Source organism: Petaurus breviceps, unplaced genomic scaffold (assembly GCF_028583685.1).
Source record: "Petaurus breviceps papuanus isolate PSGF00001 unplaced genomic scaffold, PetGlider_PUasm1.0 138, whole genome shotgun sequence".
Classification (NCBI taxonomy): Eukaryota; Metazoa; Chordata; class Mammalia; order Diprotodontia; family Petauridae; genus Petaurus; species Petaurus breviceps.
The window spans coordinates 19,241,977-19,258,040 of NW_027185694.1; the positions used below are offsets into that span (position 1 = coordinate 19,241,977).

General features: G+C 40.8%; 1 protein-coding gene across 2 annotated transcripts in view; it reads left to right on the forward strand.

The window, feature by feature from the left end:
• The first annotated feature begins 11,608 nt into the window (after nt 1-11,608).
• The window catches only part of SLX4 (SLX4 structure-specific endonuclease subunit), a 57,893-nt gene continuing 53,437 nt past the window's right edge, over nt 11,609-16,064 (forward strand). The window contains exon 1 of one of the 2 annotated variants that reach the window (XM_069106629.1): nt 11,609-11,752. The gene's annotated coding sequence lies outside the window, so the exon portion shown is untranslated. Of the gene's footprint in view, nt 11,765-16,064 lie in introns of both variants that reach the window. The other variant, XM_069106640.1, reaches the window with a different exon arrangement.

The window sequence follows — 16,064 nt, forward strand, 5'->3', positions numbered from 1 at the left end:
AAAGGAAAGCAACTCAAAATGGGTTAACAAGTTTACTTTAATCAGTCAGATATGTATCGTTTACCTCATTCATGGGAAAAAGGTCAGCACCCTGAACTTCAGAATATACAGACAGTATTATCAAGACAGAAACAGATCAAGTACACAGCTTTCCAAACTGTGCAACCATTACATCCATACCAAACAACATCTGGGTTTCAAAGCCAGGGGACTCTCAACAACGGCTTCCCAGAATTCAGATCAAATCACAGAACACTTCTCAAAGTGAGTCCCAAAACAAAGCTACACATCAGGGCTTATATAGCCTTCTCCTGGCTCAGAGAATGTAACAACCTTATTGACTCACTGGCCAATCAAGAAGTATCTACTGAAAAACAAGCCTCCCACCCCAGGCTTCAGGTGCACTTTAGCCTAGGGGCAGGGAAGATCTTCCAAATTTGCATTCCCATTACACCTGGTCAGTTAATAAGCATTTATTAAACACTAAGTAAGTGCCAAGTACTATTTGCTACCTTGTTCCATGATAGATCAGGTTAAAGCTACAGTAATTTTGTGCCACACCTGATTTGGTTATTATTAGATATAATCCTATTAGGACTATCATGAAATAGCACATTTCATTATGGTGTGCACCCAGGGAATTTTATGTTTATTTTTTAAGGTAAATGTATTTAATACTTAATGATAAAAGACACAATTTTTATTCTTCCTACTAAAGACTAAAACAACTTAATTTTTTAAAAATTAGCAACTAAACTATTTTTAAAAAATCTCAACTTAACGAGGCACAAAGCATGTAAAGCTTGGGGTGGCTAGGAGAGCGCTGGCCCTGGAGACAGGAGGACCTGAGTTCGGATCCAGCCACAGACAGTTAACACACACACGCACACACACACAGACCTAGCCACGTGACCTTGGGCAAGTTACTTAACCCCAACTGCCCTCCAAAAAGCAAAAAAAAAAATATATGTAAAGCTTTTTGGGATATTAGGCTGTGACACCAAGTACACTCTATATGCATGTTTATGGCAGACAAGTGATTCAGAAAAAATTCCACATTTGTAAAAATTTTCTGTCCACTGACACACAATTTCATATGTTTGGTGACGTTCCATTCTTACCTCATCTATTTCCTTCTCTCTTCTTGGAAGAAAATATTCATGATACACAGGAGTTCAACTTCCCTTAGACTAAGCCTATAAACCTTTGGCCTCTTTTGTTTCTCAGGTCTGAGCCATGTTTTCTAATATTTTAGTGATCCTGCCTTGTACCCTCCTTTACAGTGAAGTTGCCGAGGTCAAAGTATATGCTGAATTGGTTTCAAGGATCCTGTCAAGTTCTTAGAATTTCTCAACTTCGTCATCTTCTGTAATAGATATTGGTAAGCTATAATTAACATTGTAGGGATAATTTTGCTTATATTCTTCATAAGCATTTGAAGGTGAAATGATTACCCAATAAAATGATATTTCTTTTGATATCTGAGACCATGATGAAATTAACCCATCAATTCTTTTTCAGCCTCTAAGCTCCCCTTCTCCTTAATTGCAACTTTTTTTTTTATCCTTTTGGCTTCTAGGTAAGAATGTAGGATGGTCCAGTGAACAGAGTGCTGGACTAGGTAGTCAGAAGGACCTGAGTTTGAGTACTGTCTCTGACACTTATTAGCTGTGTGACCACAGACAAGTCAATTAACCTTTCAGCCTCAGTTTCCTCATCTAAAAAATGAGTTAGACTAGATGGTCCTTCCCAGCACTCTATCTGTGATACTGCATCAATATGTCTCAAGTCCTCTAATAGTATACTGACTTTTAGTCGGATCTCATATTTTATGTACCAATTCCTATAGGCTGGATTAATTAAACTCTGTGCTTATGTAGATGTATAACATTTGAACTGACTTAGGCTAAATTGAACTGTGGGTTAGGAACAGCCCAGAAACAAAATATATTGACTTTAAAAAGTGTTTAGAAAACAAAACTTATTTACTTCAAACTATTTGTCAGAGATATCAAGACAAAGGAATGGCCAATAGTGGACAGGGTGAACACTACATGTCCTACCTATGCCTGATGGCTCATATTAGTTACATTCTTCCCTTATTCCTTTCTGTCTAGCTTAAATCAGTATCTGTGGGAAGGAGACTGCACTGCGACTAAAGCAATCCCTTAAGTGCAGGTTTCTTGACTGAGACTTCATGTTAACCCTTCCTATACAAGTACTGAAATAAGAAAAAGTACAAATTGGACCCTTTATCAAATAGAATAACATTTTTCAGGTGTGTCCAACTCTTTGTAACTCTTTTTGGGTGTTTTCTTGGCAAAAGTACAGGAATGGTTTGCTCTTTACTTCTCCAGCTCATATTACAGATGAGGAAACTGAGGCAGAGTTAAGTAACTTGGCCAGGGTCACACAGCAAGTGTCTGGGGTCTGATCTGAATGCTGGAACTTAAGGTTAGTTCTAACTCCAGGCTGCCCTTCCCTTTTTCCTCTATGGACTATGTAATTAAGAGCATGTTAATGTTGCGTTGTCTTATAATGTCTTAAACTGACATGGTTCTTTATGGTTTACAAAGTATTTCCTACAACAAAGTAGTGAATAAGATGTAAAGATCGAGGAAAATTTTCAACCCAGAAGGTTCAGAGCAACTCATGATTTATTTGACCATTACTTTACAACTATTAAGTAACAGAGCTGGGCACAAACTCAGGTTTGCTTGCTCCAAATTCGGTGCTGTTTCTACTGCACCACGTGGCTTCACAAGTTGGACAAGGATTTGGAAAGGAGAAAGGCAAGCTAAGGTACTAGTACCAGCTGAGGAAATTGTTGGGGATAATCTATCATTCCAAAACACTCATAACTCCCTCCCACTTTCTTTTACCTTACCCCTTCTTTCTTTTACCTTTCTTTTCCAGCTGTTCTGATTATCCTTTAGGGCCTTTCAGTAGCAATAGTTTACTTTGCCTAGTGACAGCCCCTCCAGGAAAATAAAAAACAATTGCTACCTCTTGTTCAACAGGCTCACTCATTTGGTTGTGCAACTGTAGGTTTCTGCATAGTCATCACAACTCCAGCGACCTACACTGGCATACACTGAGAATTTTCCACCATGACAAACATTACTACATTCCTGAATATCAGTGGACTTGCCTTTGGGCTTAATGGTGGTTATGTTCCTGGGGCCATATTTTCTGAAATAAAAACCAGGACACAGGATTAATCTATCACCAAGCATTTATTAAGCACCTACTAAGTTCCAGGCACCATGAAAGCAGAGATACCTCCATGCCCCAGACAAAAATGAAACAATCTCTGGAATTTATGGAAGAGCGAGAGACAATGTGTAAATATACAAAATATACATGAGATAATTTAAGGGGAGGGTACTAGGAATTAGGGGAAGGGGTATTAAAAAAAAGCCTTCCGGTAGAAAGTGGCATTTGAACTGCATTTTGAAGGAAATAAGGTAATGATGAGAAAGAAATACATTTTGGCTTGTGGAACAGCCAGGGCAAAGGCACTGAGACAAAAGATTGAATATTTTATGTGAGAAAAAGGCCAGCTCAGTTGGACTGAGAATATAAGAAGGAGTATAATATATAACCAGGTCATAAAGGAAGGCTGTAGGTCAAAAGAAGTTTATAATTATAATTTTAAACAAAATAGGGAGCCCTTTGAGTTTGTCAAGTCACTCCTAGTCAGACTTATACTGTAGGACAATCACTTTAGCAGCTGAATGGAGATTGGATTGGAGTTGGAGGGGAAGATCTGAAGTCAATTAAGAGCCTATTGTAATAGTCCAGGCCCAAGGAGATGAAGGCCTGAATTAGAGTGGTAGATATGTGAATAGAGACAGTTGTGAAAGATGTAATCGAGGTAGAAATGACATGATTTAGCAACTGAGTACATATGAAGGGTTAAGGGAGAACTAGGAATTGAGGACAATGCTGAGATTGTGCATCTGGGTAACTAAAATAGGAAAATTTGGAAGATGGATGAGTTTGGAGAAAAAGAGAACTGATAATTGAACATTCTGCACCACTGGAGCTTAAGAGATAGAACAGAGATGAATATATAGATCTAAGATCTACTTAGTGAAACCTATTAAACCTATCATAGAAAGTTAATGAGGTCACTGAGAGAGGGGAACAAGGACCTAGACAAAGCCTTGGGGCACACTGAGAATTAAAGGGCAAGATGTGGATGAGGAATCAGCAAAAAACAAAACAAAACAAAACTGAGGAACCATTAGAAAGGAGAGAGAGACCAGTGTTATGAAAATCCAGAGAGAGAACCCAGGAAGAGCTTGTAGTCAAGAGTGTCAAATGCTCCAGAGGGGCCAACAAGGCTGAAAACTAAGAAAAGGACATCAGATTTGGCAACGGAGAACAGGAAGTGATAATTTATATTGTTTTCTCTAATTGTGAAATATACCTTTAGACACAAAATTTGTCCACGATTTCCCAGCTCCACTTATCTGGGCAATCTAAAAGCAGCTACCCTCTTCTTGGCACCTAAATGAAAATCTTGGTATGCAAAAGGTAGGGCAATGTGAGGGATATTTCATAAAATGCTTGGTTTATGATTTCAGACACTGGAGACACAGAAATGGAAGCAAATGTCTTAACGCATATGTCACTGAGGTCAGAGTTTAAATGTTTGTGTAGTATTGGGAATGTCAGCCATTGCTCCCCAATAAATGACATTCTGCTTTGCAATGTCCCTTTCATCAGGTGACATGCAGATGAATAGAACCACCCAGTGCCCTCAGTCTAGGTGCCAATCCCTTCTATCTGGGGGGTGGAACTGCTGCTCAGAACTCCCGTAGTTCCTTCTGACACTTGAATAGGACAGCAGAAGGTTTGTTGTTAATGATATACTTCCTAAATGAAAATAACTGGTAAAATTAAGAGGATGTGGCTAGAGAAGGTGATACTGACAATGCTTAAGATGTCTGGAATGATTTCTAGAGAACAGTACTATGGTTGGACCTGGATTGGTAAGGGAAAAAAAGTATGTATGTAAATTAGTATTATGTAAATGGAATATATTTAATGCAATATAAATATATGTATGTAGATATAATTTTTATATCAGGATGTGTTAGTAAAAGCAAAGACTGAGACATCTGTAAGGGATGGCAAGAGTGTAAAGCTTGTTAACTTGCGACTTTATTTTAGTCATAGCACAATGGAAAGGCATTAAATAGGGTCTATAAACAATGGAATTTCTGCTTTGTAGGGGAAGGCCCTTCATTCAACAACTATTTATACAACATCAGACACAAGAAATACCAAGGCCCTTTAACATCACTGACTACACTACTCCTTTTTTTTCTTTTTTCAATTTATTGATTTATTTTTAGTTTTCAACATTCATATCCACAAGATTTTAAGTTACAAATTTTTCTCCCTATCTCTCCCCTACCCCCCACGCCAGAATAGCAAGCCTACTGAATACCCCTTCCCCCAATCTGTTCTCTCTTATGTCCTCCCCATTCCCTCCCAACTTTCTAGTAGGGCAAGATGGATTTCTATACCCCAGTGCCTGTATATCTTATTTCCCAGTTGCATGTAACATGCATTAACATTTGTTTTTCGAAACTTTGAGTTCCAGAGTCTTTCCCTTCTTCCCTCCTCACCCACCCCCACTGGGGAGACAAGCATTTCAGCATGGGTTGTACATGTGTAGTTACGTAAAACATTTCCATAGTAGTTATACTGTGAAAGACTAACTGTATTTCCCTCCATCCTATCCCACCCCCCACTTATTCTATTTTCTCCTTTGACCTGTCCCTTTTCAAAAGTGTTTGCTTCTAACTACCCCCTCCCCTAATCTGCCGTCCCTTCTATTACCTCCCCCCCATCCCCTTCCCCCCTTATTCCTGTAGGGTAAGATACTCAATTGAATGTGTATGTTATTCCCTCCTTAAGCAAATTCAGTGAGACTAAGGTTGACCCATTCCCTTTCACCTTCCTGTTCTTTCCCTCCACTGTAACAGTTTTCTCTTGCCTCTTTTATATGAGACAATTTACCCTAATCTATCTCTTCCTTTCTCCTTTTCCCCAATATATTCCTCTCTCACCTCTTAATTTTATTTTTAAGATATTGTCCCTTCATATTCAACCCATCCTGTGCCCTCTCACTACTCTTTTCTTAAAGGGAAAGTCAGAAGCAAAACAAGGTCAGATCCTCTGGGATTCGCCAAGTTATACAATTTTAGTGGAGATGAGACACAAGTGAGAAGGTGGGTGAAAATCAAATTACTAAAAATTAGATGACCATAGAAAGCTGAGTTCACATTATTCTAACTATGTGAAACTGGTTAAGCTGTTTATGCTAGGAGTTTTCTTATCTGTTAAATACTGTATTTTCTTTAGACACAAGATTCTTTAATAGAATATAAATAGAAGCTCATATTTATAAAGAACATTTATAAACATAAATCACTTTTCTTACAAACCCAAGATGTACATGTACATCTCTTATGGTTTTTTTTTTGTGGTTTCTATGACCTTTCTTTATTTAAAGATTAATTTTTAGTTTTCAACATTCACTTTTATAAGATTTTGAGTTCTAAAATTTCCCCCCTTCCTCACCTCCTCCCTCCCCAAGATGGCATGCAATCTGATATAGGCTATATGTGTACAATCACATTAAACATGTTTCCGCATTAGTCTTCATCCCTATTTTAAATCTGAAGAAAGGTGTCAGAGCTGACACTAGAACCTAAAATCTTAAGATTTTGGGGCTTTTTTCATTCAACCATGGATATGAATTTTAAAAGGAATGAAAAATATGATCATAAACCAAACCTCTGAAAATAAAGCACTGTATGTGTACACACACAAACATATATGCATGTTTATATACACAGATATATATATATACATACATATATGTATATACGTGTGTGTATGTGTGTGTGTGTGTGTGTGTACTAGCAATTCACAGTCCCACCCTTCCATAACCCTTGCCAGTAAAAACTTTGGAGGGAAGGAAATGGAAACTAATAAAAGTCAAATTTGGGATTGTGTGGTTTCAAACCACTGATGTGTCTGCTGTGTCTATTAGCACAGAAACATTTAGGGGAAATAGTTGGCTATATGTACACTCATGTTAAAGAGTAGACAGACATTTTAAATGGTGACATTGAAATCCTAAAGAAGAAAGTGCTACAGTTGAAGTAAAGTGTTGCTCAGTGAAATCCAGTCATTTAATTTTTCAAGCAAAACACAATCCATTTGAAGACGTGATACTAGTCATAAAGGAAATGTTTTAAAGAATTTTCTATACACTTTGAAATCTCAATAGTACGCAGAATGATTTTTTTCCCCACTTCCTATCAACAGCTTTGCTAGTTTAGGTAGGGCTGTAGCAGCAGGCAGAAAAATTTTTTCATGTGTCCAGACAGCTATTCTCTTTGCTTGAGCCTTTAAATATGCCTCCTGCCAAAAACAGTAAGAAGGAAATGACTGTAGTTTATAGACCAATTACAGGCCAGGAATATCTGTTTTCAACTTAAAATCATAAAATTTCAGGGCTCGAAAGGACCTTGGAGATCATCAAATTCAACTCATTTTACACATGAGGAAACAAAGAGACCTTCTTTCTTAGTGATTGTATAAAATTTTAACTCTCTCTATACCACTTTCCAAAAGAGAAAAAGTCAGGAGTATAACTAAGGATGGAGACTATCTATCTCCAACTGTTGTCCCTGGACAAAAATGATTTGCTTCTCTGAGCCTAAAGAGTAGTACCACTGAGATTTCTGATGTGAGACAGACGACCATTTGAATATTAATCCTTTATGTTTGTACACTGCTCAATATTTGTCGAAGACTTCCACATTCATATGTCATTTAATAAACCCTCTAGTGAAGCTGGATGTTAAGTCAGAAAGAGCCCTGGAGTTAGAAAACTTGAGTTGGAGTCTGGATTTTGACACAATATTCTTATAACTTCTCTAAGCCTCAATTTTTGATCCTGTAAAATGGAGATAATACTTGTACCATCATAATGAGGGATAGTCATAATGAAAGTGTTTTGTAAAATATTATTTAAGAATGGCCTATTAGTTCCCATACTGATTTCTGCTTCTGGTAATCATAGAAACTGCAGTTATCTTGACTTGTTATAACTTAAGTGTTAAAAATCTGGGTATTCATAGATACATATAACTTTAGAATTGGGAAGGACCTTAAATATTATCTAGTCCAACCCTCTTATTTTAAAATGAGGAAAATAAGGAGAAATGATTTGCTTAACATCATACAGTAAGTCAGCTTGGGGATATGTGCTTTAATCAATTTACTTTTTCTATCTTCCTGCTGAGATAAAATGGTTTGAGCACACATACCTGAATAGTGAATAACAGCACAGACTAAGGAAAATGGCAACCAGGATCACCCTGGAACTTGAGACGGGTTATTCTAAGCCAGAGAGAAAAATGCCCTAATTATATATTTACTTTGTTAATTTTATACCACAGTAAATTGATTTTGCTTCAGCACAAGGCCAGACTTTTCTTGGTGGGATGTGAGGGGTGGGAGAAAAAGACCTTTTTGATTTCACTGGTAATGAAAATGAAGCTTTTTATTTTCTCTAGTAAAGGGGCTCTTAACTTAGGGTTCATGAACTTTTTTTTTTCTTAGTATCTTGATAATTATTTTAGTATAACTGGCTTCCTCTGTAATCCTATGTATTTTGTGTGTGTGTGCATATTTAAAAACAATATTATGAGAAGGGATCTATAAGGCTTTACTAGGCTGCCAAAGAAGTTCATGACAAAAAGTGCTAAGGAGCTCTGTTCTAGGATCAAATGTGTTTTTCTCTAGCATCTGTTTAGCCTTTAATGCCCCTCACAACCTGGCCCCAATCTACCTTTCCAACCCTGTTATACATTACTCTCCTCTCTTTTCATCACACATTCCACCTCCTAAAGGTGTGTCTGCACCTTTATAATGACTATCCTCTATGCCTATAAAGCCTTCCCTCTTTGCCTCTGCCTTTCAGAAACCCTTTTTTCTTTCAAAACTATGGTTAAGTGATACTTTTTACAGGAATCCTTTCTTGATCTCCCTGGATGTTCAGGTCTTTCCCCCTAAAAATTAATTTCTATTTATCTTGTATGTATTTTGTATATAATCAGATATGTGTAAGTTGTCTTGGCTGATAGAATGTACACTCCTTGAAGGTTGAAAGTTTAATTCTGTGATTGTATTCCTATAACCTAGCACATAGAAGATGCTTAATAAATGTTTGATTGTACACCAAAGATTCTGATTTCTAAAAAACACTGATATGGGGCGGCTAGGTGGTGCAGTGAGTAAAGCCCTGGCCCTGTAGTCAGGAGAACCTGAGTTCGGTTCTGGCCTTAGATACTTAACACCCACACAAAAATAACTAGCCGTGTAAACTTGAGCAAGTTACTTAATCCCAACTGCCCTCCAAAAAGGCAAAAAATAAAAAATAAAAAACACTGATGTACACATAATACTTTAATGTTTGCACAGCAGTTTATGTACAGCATCTTATTTGGATCTTACCAAAACCCTTGAGAGAAGTTTAAACTAGATTGCCCTTCCAACTCTAGAGCTAAGATTTTATGAGGCTCAGAAAGGTGAAGTGACTTGCCCACAGCAACACAGGTAATGCCTGGTCTAGATTGTGAACCCAGGTCCTCTGCCCCAGGTTCCAAAGTTCTAACATTTGATTCTAGGACTTCAGATCTAGTGCTGCCCACAACCTGTAATAAGTAATATAGTGTTAAGTAAATACAAAGCAGGACAGCTAGATGGCACAATGGATAGAGCACTGGGCCTGGAGCCAGGCTGACCTGAGTTCAAATCTGCCCTCAGACATTTACTAGCTGTGTGACCCTGGGTAAGTCACTTAACCCTGTCTGCCTCAGTTCCTCCTCTGTAAAACAAGCTGGAAAAGGAAACAGCAAACCATTCTAATATCTTTGCCAAGAAAACTCCAAATGGGGTCATGAAGAGTAGGATACGACTGAAATGACTGGCCAATGATAACAAGTACAAAGCAATTTGGGAAGACTTGGGGAGGAGGAGAGAAGAGAAGTAGAGAGCTTCCAGGAGGATGTGGCAACTGCATTGGAAGAATTAGTAAGAAGTAAGACCCGAAAAGTAAAACTGTGAAAGGTCTTAGATGTCAGCTTGAGGAGTTTGAACTACATCCTAGGGGGCTACATCAAGCCACCGTTCCCCATTTAAGCTTGGGAGTGACATATGCCTTAGAAAGATCATCTAGCTGATGACTCAGGGGGAATACAGTGAATAAAGGTGCCCGCGTAGTGATGGGGCCCTAGGAGTGGAGACAGAAAGACGGATGGCAAGAAGTCATAGAGAAAGAATCCCTAAAACTCAGCAAACGACCGGACATTGGAGTGGTAGTAGCAAGAGGAAAAAACTGCCAAGATCACACTCATTCAGCTTGTGCACCTGAGTGACGTGAAATGGGGAAGTCTGGGGGAGCGGGGTGAACAGACATACTGAGTTTAATACGCTGACTTCTGGGGGAGACATAAATCAGACAGTTGGCCACACAGGACTGCAGTGTAGGAGAGAGAATGGGGTGAAGATGCAGATGGAGAAACCAGAAATGCTAAGTCAAAGGAGAAAAGAGGGCCGTCTGGAGGGAAGGGGCCCGCATGGGGGAGAGAGAAGAGGAACAGGAGAGGGCAGGGTCCGGGAGAGAGGACCTCCAGGATAAAACACAAAACCCCGCGTGGCGTGGCGTCTGAACCTCCTCCTCCTAACCTCTTCTTACACCTTCCTCCCCCGCGGGTCCTCCCGGCTCTGCATGGCCCCCACATCAGCCTCCTTCATGTTCCCCGGCTGTCTCCTATGTGTGGAATTGTCTCCCTCCGCGCCTCCACCTCCAGGCTTTCCTGAAGTCTCCGCTAACAAGCTCACCTCCCGCAGAAAGCCTTCCTATCTCCAGGTCATCCCGTCTGTCCATAGGAAGCTCTTACTAGACGAGCTCGAGGACAGCGGGGACTGTTCCTCTGCCTATCTTGGCATCTCTGGCGCTCGGCTCAGCGCCGGAACACAGCTGGCGTTTGAGAAATGCTTATTGGCTTGACTGGAGGGAGATGGGCAGGGTCCGGGGCCGCAGGGAGGCCAAGCAGTTTGAGGCCGCACAAAAATGCCGTATCCCCCAGTTAATCAATGGGAACTTTTCGGAGAGGATCGACAGTCAGATTTCAAGGGGTGGAAGAGTGGTCAGTGAAGAAGTGGAGGTGAAGACCGTAAATGACCCCCAAAGTCGGGGGGGGGGGTCCTCCTCCAGAGGTCTAAAGGCTAGAACCTGGAGAAGAAACAAAATAAACCCTCTGAGGGCCTCGGACTACCAATTAAAGAATTCCGCTTCTTCCCCTGGCCCACTCTGCCTTTTCCCTCAAAATTTAACATCTTTTTTTTTCATCCACGAGCTAAAGTCTGTTGGATAAATTCTAAACCACAGCCTCTCGACTGCTCGCCACTGCACTGCCCAGAGCCCGAGAAACTCGCTCTAAGCACTCCAACTTCGAAGCCCGTCCCAGTGACGCTTCCAAAATGCGCTATGGGAGACCTCGGGTACCCGCGCCCGCGCGCTTGCGCCGACGTGTCCCAGCAGCGAGGGAGGGAGGCAGAGCGCCTGCGCAGGAGGAGTGCATCTGCGCCTGCGCGGGCGAGGACGCGGCCCTTGGCAGAGGAGGGAGTCTCAGTTGCCGGAGGAGCCTTTGGGGTAGGAGAAGCGGTACGAAGGGGTGGGAAGATTGCGTGGTAGAAGTCGCTATCACCCCCTGACCGCGTGACGTGGGCCTTTGGGCCCCTTCCTGCCCCCTGCCAGGCAGGCGGGCAATCCTTTTTTTTTTTTTTTCCCGTTCTCTTCATCCTGGTGGTCTGGGTGTGTTTGCACAGCCTTCAGCTCTTCCCTGCTGCCCCCTATGCTGCGCGGCCGGACCCCGTGTGGGTTTGGGGAATGGGGACTGTGGAGAGTAGGGGAAGGGGTCAAGGGGTGTGAAGCTCCGCATTCGGAAAGTGCACCCGGGGCGACCCCGGAATATGGCCTGTCAGCCGGCCCTGTCCTGGTGCACTGGTGCTGTCACCGCCGGCGGGAGGTGCCCAGGTGTTCCGGTGTGAGGAGGCTGTGTAGGGCTTTGGGCCCTGCTAGAGACTGACTGGCACGCGCTGGTTCTAGGGAGGCTGAGGCCGACTGGCCAATGTTTAGGGAACTGAATGCCTTCCACTACCCCCATTTTACTTATTGTACACGATGCTTTGTAAAGTAGAGGTACAAGTCTTGGCATCACTGAGCCGGTGCCTCTTCTCCGGCCCCTCCCACGTGTGCCTTGTCTTTCACTGGATCATTCATCTGGCAGATGTACATCAGGGATGAGCACTGAGAGGGTCACAAATGTCCCCGCGCCCAGGGAGCTCACTGTATAGTGGTGGGCAGCCGAGGAGTAATGGGATGACAAGTGTACAAAGAGCACCAGGCTGAGTTCCATTAGGTTGGGTGCCTGGAGGACTACGATGTTTAAGAGAAGGGGGGGAGGTCAGGGAAATTTCCACGAATGGGTAGAATTTCAACAGGCTTAGGGATACAGAGCCATGGAAAATTTGTGTTACAGGAGTCTTCTGCTCTTGTGGCCTCTCTCCCACCAGTCTCTCTCATGTCGTTTGTTTGCCCTCTCCCAGTCTTTCATTCATTCCTCTTGTCTCTCATTTCCCTTCTTTTCTCCTTTTTCTCTTCTTTACTTCCTCTGCCCCTCTTTTTGATGTGTTTCCAGCTTCAGCGCTGTGGAAGCTTCCCAATAACCAGAATTAAGTTGAACGTTCCTTTATTGTTCTCCCACACCCAAATATGCTTCTGGAGCTGCCTAGACCAGAGCCTTGGCTTTTGGAAAGAGGCAGCATTTACTAGAGATTTCAATGTTTCTTTTATCCTCCTTCCTCAAATTTTCTATTTTTTTCATGTTGTATCATGAGATTTAAGCTTCATGGGAGGGATTTATTTTTCTTGTAATCCCCATAGAATAGCACAGTGCTTTGTATATAGTAGATGCTTAATAAGTGCTCGTTGAACGTTATTTCAGCAAATAATACAAATCTTCAGCATACTCACAATTTAATAGCCTCAAACAATCAAATAAGATAGCATAGAAGATTGATGGAGACTGATAGTACATTTAGTCATACACATTAGTATTTTTCATTTCCTTAAAAAAGAAATGTAGGGCATTTAGGTGGCACAGGGCTCTACACCTAGGTAGACTGACTTCAAATCTGGCCACAGATACTTAACATTTACTAGCTGTGTGACCTTGGGCAAGTTACTTAACCCTAATTGCCCTGCCTTCCCCCCTCCAAAAAGAAAAAAAACACCCCCCCCCCCCAAACCAAACAACAAAAAAGAAATGGGTCAGCCACTCAAGCAATAAGCACTGTTATTAAGGACATACTGCTGTGTGCCAGGCACTATGCTAAGTGCTTGAGTTACAGAGAAAGGCAAAAGACTGTCCTTGATCTAATAATCTAATGGGGAAAATAACATGCAAACAGTTATGTAGAAACAAGCTGTATGCATAGGGAATAATCAACAGAGGGAAGGCACTGGAATGAAGAGGAACTTGGAAAGGCACCCTTAAGAATGTGGGATTTTAGCTGGAACTTGAAGGAAGCCACAGAAACCAGGAGGTAAAGATGAGAGGAGAAAGAATTACAGTCATGGGAGACAGCTAATGAAAATAGCTGGAGTTGAGAGATGGAAAGTCTGAAGAACTTGGGTGTGTGTGTGTATGAAGAGCAGTGTATTATAAAGTGTAAGAAAACAGGAAAAGTATGTATTTGGGAAGGTGAGGAGGAGGGGCAATAGGTTATGAAGGACTTTGATCATCAGTAGGGTATTTTATATTTAATCCTGGAGGTAATAGAGAGCCACTGGAGTTTATTAAAGTAAGGGAATGATACAGTCAGACTTGCTCTTTAGGAAAATGGCTTTGGCAGCTAAAAAGAGGGTGGATTATAATAGGGAGAGACTTGTGGCAGGCCAGCCAACAAGCAGGCTGTTGCAGTAGTCTAGTCATGATATGATGAGGGCCTACATCAGGGTGGCGGTATCAGAGAGAAGGGGTTGTATTCTAGAGATGTTGCAAATGTGAAATGGACAGGCTCTGGCGATGGATTTAATATGGGGGGTGAGAGATAGTACGAATGGAAGATAACACGCATGCAGGTTGAGAGCCTGGGGGACTGGGAGGATGGTGGTACCCTCATGATAATAGGAAAGTTTGGAAGTGAGGAGGCTTTAGATGAATTCATTTTTGTATATGTTGAGTTTAAGATGTCTACAGGACATCCAGTTAAAGATGTTTAATAGGCACTTGGAGATGTGAGTCTGGAGGTCAAGAGAGAAGTTTGGTAAATTTAGAATAGGTAAATTTGAGAGTCATCAGCATAGAGGTGATAATTAAATCCATGGGAGCTGATGAGTTCACCAAGTGAAGTAATATATAGGAAGAAGAGAAGATGGCACAGGACAGAGCTGTGTGAGACACCCATGGTTTAATAGCATAAGCTGGATGAGGATTTAGCAGAAGAGACTGAGGAGTCGTAGTAGGAGATCCAGGAGAGAATAGTGTCCTGAAAACCCAGAGAGAAAAGAATATCCAGGAGACGCTGGCCCAGGAGTCAGGAGGACCTGAGTTAGGTTCCGGCCTCAGACACTTAACACCCACACAAAATAACTAGCCATGTATCAAGGAGGAAGAGGGTGATGAGCTGTCTCAAAGGCAACAAAGAAGTCAAGGAGAATGAGGATTGAGAAAAGGCCATTGGATGTTTTTGAGCCAGAGTTTGTTGCTATATGGCAGTATTGATGCTGAAGAAACTTGCTAACTTGATTCAGTCAATTCAGTGCAACAGACATTAAGAACTTATACATATCCTTATACTGTTTTGGTTGCTGGAGACACAAAGATAAAAATATTCCAATTTTCCTTTTAGTTTTGTTTTAGTATTTGTTTAATAAGGTCAGTTTGTTTCACCTTTAGTCAGCTGGATCAGCTTAGTGACTTTAGGTGCATATTTCCAAATTGCTTTCCAGAATGACTGGATAGTTCACAGCTCTGCTAACAGCATGCTGCTGTGCCTGTCCTCTCATATCCCCTCCAACATTTTCCATCTTTGTCATCTTTGCCAGGTTGATGAGTGTGAAATAGAACTTTCAAGTTGTTTTAATTTATGTATTTCTAATAATTAATGATTTCTAGTACTTTTTGCATGTGGCTGTTGATAGTTTGCCTTTCTTCTTTTGACAAATGCCTGTTCATAACCTTTGACTATTTATCAGGAATAGCTCTTATTCATGGATATTCATATTTGTTTTCTTGTATATTTCCTTTATCAGCAGATATTTTCCTCCAGCTTATTTCCCTTCCATATTTAACTGCAGTGATTTTGTTTGAACAAAAAGTTTTTCAATTTTATATAATCATAATTGTTTCGTCCTTTGTGATCCCCTAGATCCCTTATTTGGTCAAGAACTCTTCCTCTATCCATAGTCGTGAAAGGTATCTTATTCCCTACCCTTATACTTTATTTTATATCTAGGTCTTATAATCCATTTGGATTGTATTATTTTGGTATATGGTATGAAATGTTGGTCCAAAGCAGATTTTTGCCAGCCTGTTTTCTGGTTATAGTTTTGTTGTTAATGTTAATTGTAACATTCCCTTGGCAGTACCTCAGTGTTTTTTTTTTTTTTCAAGTGCTTTATTAACTTCTCATTTACATCATTCATTTCTGCAAGATTTTGAGTTACAAATTTTCTCTCTGTTTTTCCCCTACCCACCGCCCCAAAATAGCAGTTGCACAGGATAACCCCTCCTCCAATCTGCTTTCTCCCGTATTTTCTCCCATACCCATTTCGACTTTGCCAGTGGATCTCTATGCCCCAGTGCCTGTATATCTTATTTCCCAATTACATGTAAAATAGTATTAATAATACTATATATATATATATATATATATATATATTTTTTTTTTTTTTTTTT